The following is a 17,197-nucleotide window of genomic DNA, read 5'->3' on the forward strand; positions in this document are numbered from 1 at the left end:
TTTTTTCCTCTTTTTTCCTTTTTTCCTTTCCTTTTTAATCTCGACATTTCGGCTTTTTTCTCAACATTTCGACTTTTTTCTCAACATTTGAACTGTTTTCTCGAGATTGTACTTCAACATTAATCTCAACATTTTGACTTTTTTCTCTAAATATTGACTTTTTTCTCCACATTTTGACTTTTTTTTCGACATTTCTCCTTTCACCATTTTGTCTTTATTTAATTGGTGATTTGCTTTGATTTTTAAGGATGAAGGAAACATGTAGATGCACCTTTATTTTAAAAATATTTTTTATTTTTTGAGGAATGTTTGTTATCCCCACAGAGGCAATTTGTTTTGTCAGCCTTTCTCTTACTTTTTGCTTTTATGTCATTAATTTAATTAATCTTTTTGAGGGTAGGCAAATAATAAGCTTTGCTTCAGCCTACCCCTTTTTCGGTCTAGATGTTATTTGTTTATTTGTATATTGGAAACTTTTTTGTTATGTTTTCTTTGAACAATGTATTCGTTTTCTTGTTGTCATTTTTATTCTTGGTTTTCTTATTTTTTTTGTGTCATGACCGAAAATAAACTAAACTAAAAAAAAAAAAACAAAAAAAAAATGTCATACATTCTGGATTCATTACAAATCAACTGAAATATTGCAGCCTTTTATTATTTTAATATTGCTGATTATGGCTTACAGTTTAAGATTAAGATTCCCAGAATATTCTAATTTTTTGAGATATTTGAGTTTTCTTAAGCTGTAAGCCATGATCAGCAATATTAAAATAATAAAAGGCTGCAATATTTCAGTTGATTTGTAAAGAATCCAGAATGTATGACATTTTTGCATTACAGAAAATAAAGAAGTTTATCACAATATTCTAATTTTCTGAGACTATCTTGATCATACACCTGAAACAAAGTTCCAGGCATCCAGACACACAGACGTTGTTGCCAGGCAACAATTTCTTCCATTATTTCTTCCATTTCCTAAACCCGCTGGGAGACTTGAGTCTACCCCGGTACCCCCAGGTGAGAGGTGAGGTACAGTCGAGATCATTTTTACTGCTTACATCTGAATAATTTTCCTCCCAGGTTGTATATCAACTGAGAAATGACTGATGGTTGGTTTTACACACCGTGCAAAGACGGAATTTCGTTATTTTTATTATTATTAAAAAAAGGAGACACAATGAACATAGTGGTGAGTCATTTTTTTGGCCCGTTTTAGACGACAACATTTTAGAGCGCTTGCTTGGCTGACAGGTCAGTGCCAGCCTGGCAGGTGGTCAGCGGTCAGCACTTGATCATTTTGTTGTGAACACCTCAAAGATTCATCGAGGACGCTGACCCGAGGCCGTTGACGGCAAAGCCAAGGAGTGAGCGAATCCCCGCTTGAGTTACGACCGGCGAGTGACCAAAGGCATCGCGTGAAATCACCCTGAGGAAGGGAGTGCCAAAGGGGAAGCCCACTAAGCAAAGGGAAGCACACACAATGCACCACACGGCTGTTAATTTCCTCCCTCGGACACGTTTTAAATAATCAAGTCCTACTTTGCATCTCTAGCGTGTGTCTTGTTAACAAAACGTGATTTACAGAGCAGAGCCGTCTGGGAGATTTGCGAGGCCCTGTGCAAAATGGCCGGAAATGCGCGAAATTTTTGGGTTTTTTTCGGGTCAGATCGGGTGTCTATATGCGCAATTTTAACTCTCCAATTAGCAAAATACTGGATACCTTCCCCTGCCTCATCATCATCTGGGTTTGCCTCGACGCGGGGCCCCACGGCTGCTTGAGACCCGATCTGATCGGTAATTTTTGTAACAAATTTATCAAACAAGCCTTTCAGAGAGGCATTAAACTCTTCCATTTTCTTTAGTTTTTTTCTTTTTTCATCCCCTGATGGAAATTTCCTGAATCTGTCTCGTTCTCTCGACATTGTGTGACAGTTTGTTCCAACTCCACCGTCTGGATCAGAGCAGCTTGTGTCTGCGCTTGGTCTGATCAGTTGTATTGAACAACAGCATCATTGCACATATATTTATTGATATGCACAGACTAATACACATTTAAGTCTGTAATGGAACATGACTGTTGATATTTATAAGGGAAAAAAACTAAAAAAAACTAAAAAAAAAAAAAAAAATTTGAAAAAAAAAACAAAAACGCCCATAGCGCGATGCCCCTTGGGGTGCGAGGCCCCGTGTGGTCGCATGGTTTGCACACCCCTTGCGGAGGCCCTGTTACAGAGCAGCTGGGCGACCGAATCGTCGTCAGGTCGCGTCGTGTCTGGTAGGTTGTCTGCACTGTGTGACGCACCGGACGAGCCTCCGTGACCAATCAAGTGTGGCTCACGTGCAAAACGCCTGAGTGGGGACTGCATTAGGGCTGGGAATCGATTCAAATGTCAAGAATCAATTCGATTCCGATTCTTAAGATTCAGAATCGATTATCAAGATTTGATTCGATCCGATTCGATTTCGATATTGATTTGGGTTAGTGTTATTAAAACTGTTTTTTGAGCTGTTGCGTGAATTATATGACTGTAGTCATGCAAAATATTACTACTAGTATTATATTGAGATTCAACAGCAAGTATTGCAGCTAATGATGCTGTAAGGACCAATCAGCTCCCAGAATGCTGATAGAACTGAAACAGAAACATCATGTGGGTCAGAATTACCAAACAGATCCAGGGAGGAAACAGACAGATGAAATTGGTTTCATTTTTCCCACATTCCGTTTTTATTTGTTCCATTTTCGGTCTATTTTGGTTTTAAATTTTTGAGCATTTGGTTTTTAGCATTTTTTGCAAATGTAACCCCAAGACAGTATATAAAGTAATGAAATATAGACAATTTGTGCAATTATAACTTAACACTTTAATGTTTTCATACCTTTAAACATATTTAAAGGCAAAAACATGGCACCAGTTATTCTCGTGTCCAACAAAACATTGCTTTTTTGGGGATAAACAAAAAAATAACCAAAAGTTGTAATGTAATGATGAAAAAAAAATAAAAATTAAAAAAAAAATCAATCTTTAGACATATGAATCGATTTTTAGGAATTAACATGAGAATCGATTTAGAATTGGGAAATCGATTTTTTTCAACACAGAACTAGTCTGCATGCAGACGGGCGAGCGAGAGAGAGAGATGCACTCGTTCAACACCTAACAAGTGTCGCGCACACGTCTGAAGTCGAGAGAAGAGTGAAAGGAAGGAAGGAAGGAAGGAAGGAAGGAAGGAAGGAAGGAAGGAAGGAAGGAAGGAAGGAAGGAAGGAAGGAAGGAAGGAAGGAAGGAAGGAAGGAAGGAAGGAAGGAAGGAAGGATATGAGCCTGAAAGAAAGAAAGAAAGAAAGAAAGAAAGAAAGAAAGAAAGAAAGAAAGAAAGAAAGAAGAAAGAAAGAAAGAAAGAAAGAAAGAAAGAAAGAAAGAAAGAAAGAAAGAAAGAAAGAAAGAAAGAAAAATTCCCATTGATGACATTTAGTAGTATTTAGTATCTTTTAGAGCAGTGATTTGGCTCCAAAGACTGAATGTGGTGATAGATTTATAGTTACAAAGATGGAGTTGAATTGTTATTTTTTTTATCGTCATTTTTATCGTTATCGGGATAAATGCCAGAAATGATCGTGGTACATTTTTTAGTCCATACCGCCCATTATGGAGCCAAATCAAGGCCAAAAGTTTTGCTAATTTGAAAATAAAATTTGAACCTGAAAATTCTTTTTTACAGTTTCAATTTTATTTTTTTCAGTATCAGATCTTTTTTTCAGTTTCAAATCTTTTTATTTCAGTTTCAAATCTTTTTTTTTCAGTTTCACGTCTTTTTTTTCAAGTTTCACTTTATTTTTTTTCAGTTTCAAATTTTTTTTTCAGGAGGAAAACTGGAAACTGAAAAAAAAAGATTTGAAACTGAAAAAAAGATTTGAAACTGAAATAAAAAGATTTGAAACTGAAAAAAAAGATCTGATACTGAAAAAAATAAAATTGAAACTGTAAAAAAGAATTTTCAGGTTCAAATTTTATTTTCAAATTAGCAAAACTTTTGGCCTTGATTTGGCTCCATAGCCCAGCCCTAGCGTCTATTATTGTTTTGTTTTGTCATGTGTAATGTATGCCTGAATGTATTAAGCGTTAATTTGTGTGTTGTGTGTATGTCGGACCCCAGGAAGAATAGCTAATGCTGTGGCTAATGCTAATGGATATCCTAAATAAAACAAACAAACATAGCATTGCTGCATTGTGGGTAGCATGCGTTGCAGCAATGCAGGGAACCAGCTTTTTTCTCTTCATAGTTCGAGCTAACTGATGAAATTGCACATGGAGGCGAGACCGGGTCTAAATAAACGTCTCACTTGTGCAGCGAGCGGTTGTTTAGGGTATGACGAAGGCATGTCAGACAAACCCCCCCCCCCCCCTCGCTGCAGCGCTGCAGCGCTGTTGCATGAGCCTCCCGTCAATGTTTGCACCATGGACTGAGGACAGGAACAAACGAGCACTAGATGGAGAGCAACTTTCATGCCGGTGAAATTATATTTCATTTTAGGAGGAAGAACTGCAGTAGGAAAGTGCTTTTCAATTAAGTTCTCTTTAAAGGCTAAAGAACACCGAACCATCACTGCCAATTAGTGACACCATAGAATGTAGGTGTTTGGGAAGGAAAAGAAAGGAAAAAAACACATTAAGATAAAATATGCAGTCTCTAAGTATTTTTTCCGCTTACAGACTATTTTGTAAAAAGGAACAGATAATGTGGTGGCCAGTTTGACAATTTTCCCTTTTTACCATTAAAAGTGGTAAAAACACTTTTCGAAAAAGCTGATTTGTAGTTTGCACTAGGGATGGGCGGTATGGACTAAAGATGAATCACGATCATTTCTGGCATTTATCCTGATAACGATAAAAATGACAATTAAAAAAAAACAACTCCACCTTTGTAACTATAAATCTATCACCACATTCAGTCTTTGGAGCCAAATCACTGCTCTAAAAGATACTAAATGCTACTAAACTACACCAATTAAATTGAATTGATAAAAAACTATTAAATGAGTTACACCTGTACTGCAAAACTGGAATAACTCAAGCTCTTTCTTTCTTTCTTTCTTTCTTTCTTTCTTTCTTTCTTTCTTTCTTTCTTTCTTTCTTTCTTTCTTTCTTTCTTTCTTTCTTTCTTTCTTTCTTTCTTTCTTTCTTTCTTTCTTTCTTTCTTTCTTCCTTCCTTCCTTCCTTCCTTCCTTCCTCGCTTCCTTCCTTCCTTCCTTCCTTCCTTCCTTCCTTCGTTCGTTCGTTCGTTCGTTCGTTCGTTCGTTCGTTCGTTCGTTCGTTCGTTTCGTTCGTTCGTTCGTTCGTTCGTTCGTTCGTTCGTTCGTTCGTTCGTTCGTTCGTTCGTTCGTTCGTTCGTTCGTTCGTTCGTTCGTTCGTTCGTTCGTTCGTTCGTTCGTTCGTTCGTTCGTTCGTTCGTTCGTTCGTTCGTTCGTTCGTTCGTTCGTTCGTTCGTTCGTTCGTTCGTTCGTTCGTTCGTTCGTTCGTTCGTTCGTTCGTTCATTCGTTCCTTCCTTCCTTCCTCGCTTCCTTCCTCCCTTCCTTCCTTCCTTCCTTCCTTCCTTCCTTCCTTCCTTCCTTCCTTCCTTCCTTCCTTCGTTCGTTCGTTCGTTCGTTCGTTCGTCCGTCCGTCCGTCCGTCCGTCCGTCCGTCCGTCCCTTCCTTCCTCCCTCCCTCCCTTCCTTCCTTCCTTCCTTCCTTCCTTCCTTCCTTCCTTCCTTCCTTCCTTCCTTCCTTCCTTCATTCCTTCATTCCATCATCAACGGGAATTTATCGTTTTTACCGTGAGATACAAATTCTTACCGTGGGGAATTTTTTTGACGGTTTATCGTGAACGGTAAAATATCGCCCATGCCTAGTTTGCACAAAGACACACCTTGAACAAACTGTGCATTGAAGTTTCCAGTGTGAAGTCAAGAGCGACTACAAGAGTAACAGGAAGAGACTGATGTTGAGGGAGGTGGAGAACGTAAACACGCAGCCCTGATCGCCCTGCTCTCTGCTACACATGTGTGGCATCAGGGAAGCCCAAACATGGCTGTCGCAGGAGCCCGGCCAGCGCCGCGTAAAAATGAGGACACATCGTTCAGCATCAGTGCCCAACCGTCTACAAAACAGGAACACATGAGAGACAAAGACGTACAAACGGAGCTGTGTCCGGAGCAAACAGAATGCTCTAATTCAGTCTCATCAAAAGACACAATATGCTGTTTAAATTCATACTCCGTGTCACCAAATGCGGCAAAAGATTTCCTGCGATAATAACCAACCTCGCAGAGTGCATGCATCATGAAAGACGGTTTGTTCCAGGGCTTTCCCGGCCGAGTCACCTTGGATAAACCGCTTCATGTTGGTGCAACTCTTAGTTGGATTCTTGTTTATCTCTGTCTCACATCAAAGTTCGGGTAAAGCAGCGCTGAATCAGGCAACCCACTTACTCGCAGCAAAAGGAAGAAAAAAAAATCCCTCTGAGTTTTCATGAAATGTGCAGATGTGGGTCAATCAGTTGAAGATTAGTAAACTGCAATCGTCAAGACGTGTTTGTGTGACGCCTCCCTCCAGGGATTTTCATTTTACCTCCCACGTGGACGACAAAGGCGCTCTCTGCTCCGTGACCGCGTTTCAATGCTAGGCCTGTGTTGAAAAAATCGATTTTCTGATTCTAAATCGATTCTCATATTAATTCCTAAAAATCGATTTGTATGTCTAAAGATTGATTTCTTTTTTTTGATGATTTTTTTTTAATTTTTTCATCATTACATTTTTTCCTGGTGAACTTTAGTCCCAGTAGTTTTGAAAACTCCTGAACTAAATGAACTTTTCTTTAGAGAAAATGCTGGACATTTCAGCTTAAATTTCTAAATGTTATATTAGTTCAATGAAGTTCATATTATCTATATTTACTATAGCTTGTTTGGTTTCTCTGTTATCGGACACGGTTTGTCATGAAATACCTGAAAAATGCCGGTGCTTCATGTCCAGCTGTGTCTGGTGACAGAATAAATCAGACAAGCTAAAATAATTAGTTTACTGCTTGAGCTGTTGCAATTTCTTTCTTTTTTTGCACTTTAAATGGATATTGAAATGCCTATTTGAGTTATTTATTTCTTAGTTATTTCACAATAATTATTGTGAAATTATTATTTCAATAGTTATTTTACAGTCATATAATCCAGGCAACATTAACCCAAATCAATATCGAATCGGATCGAATCAAATGGTGATAATCAATTCTGAATCTTAAGAATCGGAATCGAATCGATTCTTGACATTTGAATCGATACCCAGCTCTATTCAACGCTCTATATCAGAGATAACGCCGACGAGGCGGGGATCACCTTCAGGTCTCATGAGCTTTCCGTCCGCTCTCTGTCGAGTCATATGGGCTCAAATTAATGCCATAAGTATTTTGTATCTGTATATAAACTTTGTACTTGTAGAAATATGTTGTGCATGTGCAAAAAATATTTAATATATACAATATATTGTTTTTCGGCACTAACTTGTTCTCTATAGCTGATATAACATGAATTACTCCTATGTGGGATCAATAAAGTTCTTATTTTTGCCGTCTGAGAAAATTAAATATATTATATTTGGTGCCTAACTGTTTCTCAAGTATATTAGTGCGTGTGTGAAAGAATAAATGAGACGTAAAACGTACATTTCTTTGTAGAAAGGTGCTTTATGAAAATAAGTCCATTTACTTGTATTAGTTTGCAGCGCAGTCTTGAACATCCAATATGGCGGCGACGTCAGTAGGCGATGCAATGTGCTGATTGGCTCTCCAGAAACGCTTTGAAACCCGTGCCAAAGATCGCTGATTGGCTCTTAGTTTTGGCACGTCAAAACACTGCCATAACTCGTAGTTGTAAAAAAAGTTTGTAGCTTTTGAAAAAAAGTTTGTAGCTTTTGTAAAAAAGTTTGTAGCTTTGTAAAAAAAAGTTTGTAGCTTTGTAAAAAGTTTGTAGCTTTGTAAAAAGTTTGTAGCTTTTGTAAAAAAGTTTGTAGCTTTGTAAAAAGTTTGTAGCTTTGTAAAGTTTGTAGCTTTGTAAAAAAAAGTTTGTAGCTTTTGTAAAAAAAAGTTTGTAGCTTTTGTAAATAAAAGTTTGTAGCTTTTGTAAAAAAAAGTTTGTAGCTTTTGTAAAAAAAAGTTTGTAGCTTTGTAAAAAGTTTGTAGCTTTTGTAAAAAAGTTTGTAGCTTTGTAAAAAGTTTGTAGCTTTGTAAAAAGTTTGTAGCTTTTGTAAAAAAGTTTGTAGCTTTGTAAAAAGTTTGTAGCTTTGTAAAAAGTTTGTAGCTTTTGTAAAAAAGTTTGTAGCTTTGTAAAAAGTTTGTAGCTTTTGTAAAAAAGTTTGTAGCTTTGTAAAAAGTTTGTAGCTTTTGTAAAAAAGTTTGTAGCTTTGTATCTACAACTACAAATATTTTTTGCAAGTGCAAATATTTTTTTCACACGCACAAAATATTTCTACAAGTACAAATATTTTTTGCAAGTACAAATATTTTTTGCACACGCACAAAATATTTGTAAGTTGTAAGTTGTAAGTTGAGTACAAGTTTATGTACAGATACAAAATACTTACTGTATGGCATTCATTTGAGCCCATAGAGTGATTCTTTACCCGAGAATCGATTCATTATCCTGTTAATCGGAGAAAAAAAAAAAGTCGCGGCCTGAATAATAATCGCAACTGAATTTGAAACCAAAAGAAAAAAATCCTGCGTACAATTTTAGGTCATGACTGTTCCTGTCAGAGGTGGGTAGAGTAGCCAAAAAATGTACTCAAGTAAAAGTACTGTTACTTCAGAATAATATGACTCAAGTAGAAGTAAAAAGTAGTCATCCAAATAATTACTTGAGTAAAAGTAAAAAAGTACTTGGTGAAAAAACTACTCAAGTACTGAGTAACTGTTGAGTAGTTAGTAACTGTTTATTTTTTTAACACAACCATTCAAACAGAAAAAAGTACAAAATAATCATCTTCAGGCAAATTAAATCAATAAAATAATAAAATTAAAAAAAATTAAATTAAATTAAAATGTATTTTTTTTTAAAGGTTTTTTTGGGCTCTAGTGGCCCTTTATTGAGATGCAGACTGGAAATGGGTAGAGAGAGAGAACGGGGAAGACACGCAGCAAAGGTGCACGGGCTGGATTCGAACCCGCGACCACTGCAGGAGGACTGTAGCCTCAGTATATGGCCCGCTGCTCAACCCACTGCGCCACCGAGCGGCCCAAAATAAATTAAAATTAATAAAAAATAAAAAAATGCTTCAATTAAAATAATCTTAAAGTAAATTCAAGTACTTTAATACATAATAAAATAAATAAAATAACAGAATAAAAAAGATAAATTAAGCACAAGTAGCACAAAATTTCAAGCCTTTGTACTTTTCTTTTTTAACCAGGCAGAACTAGAACAAACATGAACTCATAGAAACTCTGTGTGTGTTTGAGTCTGTGTAAATGTGACAAAACATGCAAAAACTAACATTTTTCCCAAAGAATCACCCAGTGATGTCATGAGATTGACGCGTACGCGGATAAAAGGGATAAAAGAAAAGTAACAGCTCAACGTAGCCTAATGTAGCGGAGTAAGAGGAACAGTTTCTTCTTCACAAATCTACTCAAGTAAAAGTAAAAAGTATAGTGATTCAAAACTACTCCTAAAAGTACAACATTTCCCAAAACTTACTCAAGTAAATGTAACGGAGTAAATGTAACTCGTTACTACCCAGCTCTGGTTCCTGTACATATAATAGTGACTACTCTTATGGAAGCGTCATAGTAATCCTGTAGCTAACACATTAGCCGGGGTACTGAGTGGGGGGGGGGGCTGCCGTGAAAACTACCCGCCTCAGATTCCTGTCTTTTTCCACTGGCCCCGACCGGCGAGCCGCCGGGCCGTCAGGACATGAGGAGCACATACGAGATAGGTCATGATCGCGCAGGAGGGGCCGGCGTATCTGCTTTCCTCCGTTATTATCTCATGCACAGATTAGCCCGCTTTGTTTACTGGTAGGAGTCTCGAGCCCGGCCTGACGTTTGCAGCAATTATGTACAGTATGAAGTGAAGGAGCATGGAAAATTGAGGTGGGCTGCAAAGATAAATGTCATCCAGAGTGCTCTCTCTCTCCCTCCTTCTCTCTCTCTCTCTCTCTCTCTCTCTCCCTCTCTCTTTCTCTCTCTCGGTTTCTGCATGTGTTTATGAGTGTGTGTCTGTGTCCACACCATTCGGTTTATTTATATGTTCACAAACGTGTGTGTGTGTGTGTTTCTGTAAGCTTCATCCCCTGAATTATAGGTTTAACTTTCACACTAAGTCAAGCGTCCCCTTCACTAAAAGACTTAAGATTCGACAAAGTTTTAGGGCCCCGTTCAGCCTAGAAGATTTGGGACCTTTCATTAAAACATGCAAATATAAGACGTATACATCTCCATAGCTCCTTATTTAAATGATACAAATATAAAAATGGCTTCTCTTTAAGCTAATATAGACTAAACGGATTTACAAATGCCACCGAATGTAGCAGAAAAGCAATGACCATGAAGTATCATCAAGTAAAAAATCTAATTTTCCATCCTATTTGAGACCGACTATCTCATGACCGTTGCAGCAACACATCTCCGTCATTCTTCTCAGTAATCTGTAATTCCCTGACATGGCTATGTGCTTCTATTCATGCTGAAAATACTTGGAACAATCAAATGCGCACATGCTCTCTTTCTTCTTTCTTTTTGGGATTTTTTTCTTCTTCTTCTTCTTCTTCTTTTTTTTTTCCTCATTCAGGCACAAATTCACAGACATGCACGACCGCAAGCTTTTACTAACGCACTCACACAGCACAGGCACGACATTCATGCCATGTGATCGTGCTAGGCATTATGCCAACAGCCAAACATGTCACTTACCAGAAATCTCTGAGACAGAGTGAGAGAGAGAGAGAGAGAGAGAGAGAGAGAAAGAAAGAGAGAGAAAGAGAGGCACACAAGCACAGGCAGAAATCCTGCACATGTATCAGTTTGAGAGCGGTACAGTACATGCACTGGGAACAAGAAACTTAGCTTCGTGTTACCTGCTAAGGAGCCTGGCGTGAGGTTCGCTGATTCTGAGAAAGAAAAAAAAAAAGAAGAGAAACACGTGATGTTTAAGATCTAATGTGGAATTGTTCTAGGAACATGCCATGTTTACTGTTCATTGTCTAAATTCTTGGAAGACTTCCTGAAAAGCACATAGCAAAGCCTAAGCAGCCAAAATTCATTTCACTGATCCTCTCTTTCACTCATTCTGCTCCTTTCCTACTTTTCTTTTCCACCCATCTAACTGTGTGTTTTCAGCGTGAGCGTGAACTGCTGATATCTTTCTGCTGGGAAATTACAAAAAAGGTGTAAAATAGATTTTATACTTTGGAAAAACTTGGATTCAGTGCCACATCATTATCTCTGCCTGTACTTCAGCCCACTGGTGAAATACAATTTATTTGCTGCAAAAGAAAGAAAGAAAGAAAGAAAGAGACACACAAGCACACAGTGTTCCCTCGCCGAGGACGGCCAAAACGTCTCTTCTTTTGATACATTAGACGATTTGTTACAAGCGCTCCGTGAAAAAATGCCACATGAGAGGGACGTCAAAACATTTGCATGTCAGCCGGCAGGAACGAAACATTCAAACCTGCTAGATTGTGTTCAGATTTTGTAAACATGTATGTGTGGTTCAGAGCTTGAACTTAAAACTTTGGAGGTTTTTTTTAACATACAAGCACTAACACCAGCAAAAAAATGTAAATAACTTGACAAAAAGTTAAACCAAGAGTATATGTAATAGAAATATTGTTAACAGCTGAATATTTAAACGATTAAATCTAATAAACTCTAATTAAAATAGAAGAACAACATATGCATTCAGTAAGATACCGAATAATTGTTATGTAACAAACTTTTGTAGCGTTTTGAGCGTCATGCGAAAGAAAGGTTAGTTGCAGTTTCCAACTGGCCACCAGGGGCTGGTTCCAAAAACCAGTCAATCTCCATTGACCTCCCTGTGAAATGTCCAATTTTCCAGCAGAAATAAACATATTTAACGCCTGGTTTAAGTCTCAGTCGTTAGATTTCACACCCATGACAACTCAGAGGGGGAATTAATAAAGAGAGTTTATATCAGGGGTCGGCAACCCAAAATGTTTTAGAGCCATATTGGACCAAAAATACAAAAAACTAATATGTCTGGAGCCGCAAAAAATGACAAGTCTTGTATAAGCCTTAGAATGAAGGCAACACATGCTGCATGTTTCTATATTGGTTATAACTGGGGGAAGAGGTTTTTTTTCATTATGCATCTTGGGAAAAAAGTCGAAATGTCGAGAAAAAAGTTGAAATGTCGAGAAAAAAAGTCAGAATTTTGAGAAAAAAGTCAGAATATCGAGAAAAAAGTCGAAATGTTGAGAAAAAAGGTCAGAATTTTGAGAAAAAAGTCCGAATTTTGAGAAAAAAAGAGAAAAAATAAAAAAGAGAAAAAAAGAGAAAAAAAGAAGAAAAAAAGGAAAAAAAAAAAAAAAAAGGAAAAAAAAGGTGAAACATTTCTGAAAAAGCTCCAGGAGCCACCAGGGCGGCGCTAAAGAGCCGCATGCGGCTCTAGAGCCGCGGGTTGCCGACCCCTGGTTTATATAAACCAATAAATGTCTTTCTAATATTGGCAGTCGGCTTAGCCAATTGCTGGCCGTTATCCGTAATCTTGGCGCTACCACACTTCGTGAGGCAAACCGCCCGTTAGTGTTAACCCAGCATCGGCTAAACGCGACAGTTTTTGATTTCTCACGGCACTTCTGCAGATATTTGGGCTGAAGGAGCTGGGAGCAAAGCTAACTTTGATTGACATGTGGTGGGCGTGTCCCTGTGATGGGCGTGGCCCATCAGTGGGTCACATGACCGAATGGTTCGTCCATTGTTATATATAGTCTATGCCAGTGGTTGACTCTCAAACTGATGGTTCACAATGTTTTTTATTCCTTGGATGTAAATACACTGCAAACACACTAGGACTGGGGATCGATTCAAATATCAAGAATCGATTCGATTCCGATTCTTAAGATTCAGAATCGATTATCACGATCCGATTCGATCTGATTCGATTCGATCCGATATTGATTTGGGTTACTGTTAATAAAACTGTTTTTTCAGCTGTTGCATGAATTATATGACTGTAGTTCTGCAACATATTAATACTAGTATTATATTGAGATTAAACAGCAAGTATTTTTTCCCCATTTATGAGAATTTGGTTTTTAACATTTATGCAAATGTAACCCCAAGACGGTATAATAAAGCAAAGAAATATAGACAATGTATGCAATTATAACTGAAAACTTTAATGTTTTCATACCTTTAAACATATTTAAAGGCAAAAACATGGCACCAGTTATTCTCGTGTCCAACAAAACATTCCTTTTTTGGGCATAAACAAAAAAGTACCAAAAGTTGTAATGTAATGATGAAAAAAAATAAAAAATAAAAATAAATAAATAAAAAAATAAAAATCGATCTTTAGACATATGAATCGATTTTTAGGAATTAATATGAGAATCGATTTAAAATCGGAGAATCAATTTTTTCAACACAGGTCTAAAGCACACCATAAGAGCTATAAAGGAATAAAATAAAATAAAACAGACTTAGTCTTTCCACATTCATATAAGTTTCATCTTAAATACAGAGCGACACAGCTGCTCGCTCGGCTACCGTTAACTGCAATACATGAGTAACCATGGCAACCAATCACAAGCTGGATATAAATACGGTATAAAATTTGCAAATAAAACAAATCCTTATCAGCAGGTGCTTTTTGTGTCAGCTAGGCTCCACTTTAGCACTTTAGCATTCCTGACACTAGTTTAGTCTTTCAGACACACTTTCTACCCCCGTTAAACTTTAACCGTTAAACTCAGAAGCGCCGGATGTTTACAAGGTCTCGGTGAGACGCCTTCAAAATAAAACCACTAAATATCGGTCTCCTTAATATATGACAAATAAAATAAAAGCCTGGCTTTAAATAACGTTAATGAGAAAACAAACATAAAAACACATTGATAGAAATACTCATATTAAAGGTAATTTACAATTTCCATTTTTATTTAATTTTTTCGAAAATGACGTTTTATTATTATTATTATTATCATTATTATTATAATAATAATAATAATAATAATAATAATAATAATAATAATAATAATAATAATAATAATTATTATTATTATTATTATTATTATTATTATTATTATTATTATTATAGAGAAAAACCCACAGTTTTTAATGCCGATCTTGTCATTTTATTTAGTTTCAGCTACACCTTTTAGATGTGAAAATTGTGAGACATTAAACTGGTCCGCGGTACAGAAAAGGTTGGGGACCCCCGGCCTATGCTACTAATTAATGCAATGCTACTTCCATGCTACTTGGTTTGGAAACTTCGATATTTATGTGAGTATTTACCAGGATACATATATATACCATATTTTCTGGACTATAAGCTGCACCTGCATACAAGCCGCATCCGCTTTATTTAAAAAAAAAAAGATATGCAAGCTGCAGATATTTATGTTGTTAGATAACACGGCAGCAACTTTGCTGATTAAAACGGGACAGAACCAAGAGAAAATAACCGCTATTTATTTATCTGTTTGGAATCTGCGTCTACCTACTTCTATCTGCTAAAGAAGTAGCCGCGTATTCTTCTTTGCATTTATTTAGTCTTAGTTTTGATTCTAATTCTGGTTAGAGCGCCCCCTAGTGGTGGAAGAAAAACCACAGAATAGCCGCACCTTTGTATAAACCGCACGGTTCAAAACCAATGAAAAAAGTAGCGGCTTATAGTCCAGAAAATACGGTATATATTTTCACCCGACCATACTTTTATCTGATCTTTCCCCTGGCCGTCACATGTTTCTGATTTATGGAGACCAGTAAGTATTTTTTCAGTGGCTCTAAACCTGCTTTGGGAGTCCATCAGTCAGGGTGGAAACATACATTATGTCTGCCACATGTGTCGGCAGACAGGTTGGTCTGTCAGTTGATGTTGAAAGAGATTTACTGGTCTGATGAAACCTTTGCAACCGTTTGCTCACAGGTCACATTACTTGCCATTTGTGTATGTCATGTTGATCTCAACTGCTGAACTTCACTTTCAGCTCTGCTAAGGGAACTTCTAGCCTGCATCACATTCCTTTACAGACATTTATGGCATTTTTTTTTTAAACTTTTGCTGCTCTCTACATGCCTTGTTAGGCCCTCACTCTCAAAGTGGGTTAAATACGACCTAAAACCAGCATACCGGTACCAGTAACATCCATCCCGACAGTTTATGCCATCAATTTCAGGCCACGTTTACACATTTTCCAAAAACGGACTGGGGCAGAAAAACGAACCCGGATAAACACACTGTTATGGTTGCTATGAGCATCCAAACCTGCAGGGGGCAGTGTAACGAGAAGCGTAAAGTCATGCTAGCCAATCAGAATCCTGGAAAAAACCGTCAACAAATGACACGTGTGAAGCCTGAATAATATGGTTCCGCGTTAAATCGACGGCGTAGCCTACGTACGGTGGGCGTCGCTGCGTAGCCTGCGCCGTAGCTCTGCGTTGGTGTAACGCGGAACCATAAATCAGCCTTGCCTGCCAGTTACTTCCAAGATGGAACGAGAGTCTTTCGTTTGGAGTGACAGAGAAGTGGAGTTACTTTTAAGTGTGACTTTAGAATATAAAACAGGTAAAATACAAGAAAATATTGACGGTGGCCAAACAAATTGTAAACACAGGTCGCACACATGATGCTGGTGACCAGGGGCATCAATTGGGTATGAAGGTACGGCAGCCGCCACACCTTGGCTTCAGGGGTTAAATGTAAATGTTTGTTTTTTTAAATACATTTATGGAATTACTCTGTGTCTATTTGTATTGATTATTCTATTACTTAATACATATAGAATAACTACAAATGCAAATCAGAACATGATCGATTTCACTAGTTATTATACACTGCAAAAACTCAAAATCTTAACAAGAATATTTGTCTTATTTCTAGTTCAAATGTCTAATTTGACTTTTTTTCTTGTAATGAAAAGATAAATCTTGTTCCACTGGCAGATTTTTATACTTATTTCAAGTGAAAATGTACTTGAAACAGGTGAGAATGGTCAAATAACAAGTTATTTTTCTGGTAATGACTCTTGTTTTAAGTGTAATGAGATTTTTTGACTAAAAATGAGACATTTTAACTAGAAATAAGACAAATATTCCTGGTTAGATTTTGAGTTTTTGCAGTGAGCGAGACTGCATTTGAAAAAGTTCCTATTTTCTTGACCACACAGATTAGCTACATAAACTTCTGTGATGAGGATTTGCTGGACGTGTTGATTGATACTCTAGTTAATGTGACTCGTAACCTTGTCATACCTTAGCTTTGACTGAATTGACGCCACTGCTGGTGACGTTTCTGTTGCATAATGTGACGTTCTGTAGCCTGAATCTGTTTCCCTCCGTTTACAAGCAAACGTGAAAAGTTTTTGAAAATCTCCACTTTGGCCGGAGTTTTCAGAAATGATCGTTTTTGGTGACTTTGAGCTTCGTTTTCGTGTAAACGAACGGCCAAAACGCATGAAAACACCACCGTTTTTGCTCCGTGTAAACGGGGCCTCAGAAGGAAGACACTCAAACTTCTTCAGCCACTCTCACTGAAAACGGCACGACTTCTTTGTTACTCATGCACATCCACTAACCCGCCTGTAACGGTGCGGCAGCCCGTTACCACTGTACTAATCAGATAAATGGTACAAAATAAAGGACTTCCTGGTTGGGGGTGGGGGGCCCTGATTGAAGGTCTGAACGGACATCTGAACTGTGGGGCTGTGATGTCACAAGGGAGATGGGATTATTGTATTTGGGGCTTTTTTATTGTGTTGCAGAATGAAATAAATAATTTCGTTTTTGTAGTAAGATCTTAAATGGATGTAATGAAGATCTTACGAAAGATATGAGCCTGAAAGAAAGAAAGAAAGAAAGAAAGAAAGAAAGAAAGAAAGAAAGAAAGAAAGAAAGAAAGAAAGAAAGAAAGAAAGAAAGAAAGAAAGAAAGAAAGAAAGAAAGAAAGAAAGAAAGAAAGAAAGAAAGAAAGAAAG

At 37.4% G+C, this 17,197-nt stretch overlaps 1 protein-coding gene across 1 annotated transcript in view; it reads right to left on the bottom strand.

Annotated features, from left to right (window-relative positions):
* LOC133454909 (nucleus accumbens-associated protein 2) overlaps positions 1-11,141 on the bottom strand; it is a 54,823-nt gene extending 43,682 nt beyond the window's left edge. Inside the window, exon 1 of the mRNA XM_061733634.1 lies at positions 11,108-11,141. The gene's annotated coding sequence lies outside the window, so the exon portion shown is untranslated. The remainder of the gene's footprint in view (positions 1-11,107) is intronic.
* Between the last annotated feature and the right edge of the window lie 6,056 nt (positions 11,142-17,197).

Source organism: Cololabis saira, chromosome 11 (assembly GCF_033807715.1).
Source record: "Cololabis saira isolate AMF1-May2022 chromosome 11, fColSai1.1, whole genome shotgun sequence".
NCBI lineage: Eukaryota > Metazoa > Chordata > Actinopteri > Beloniformes > Belonidae > Cololabis > Cololabis saira.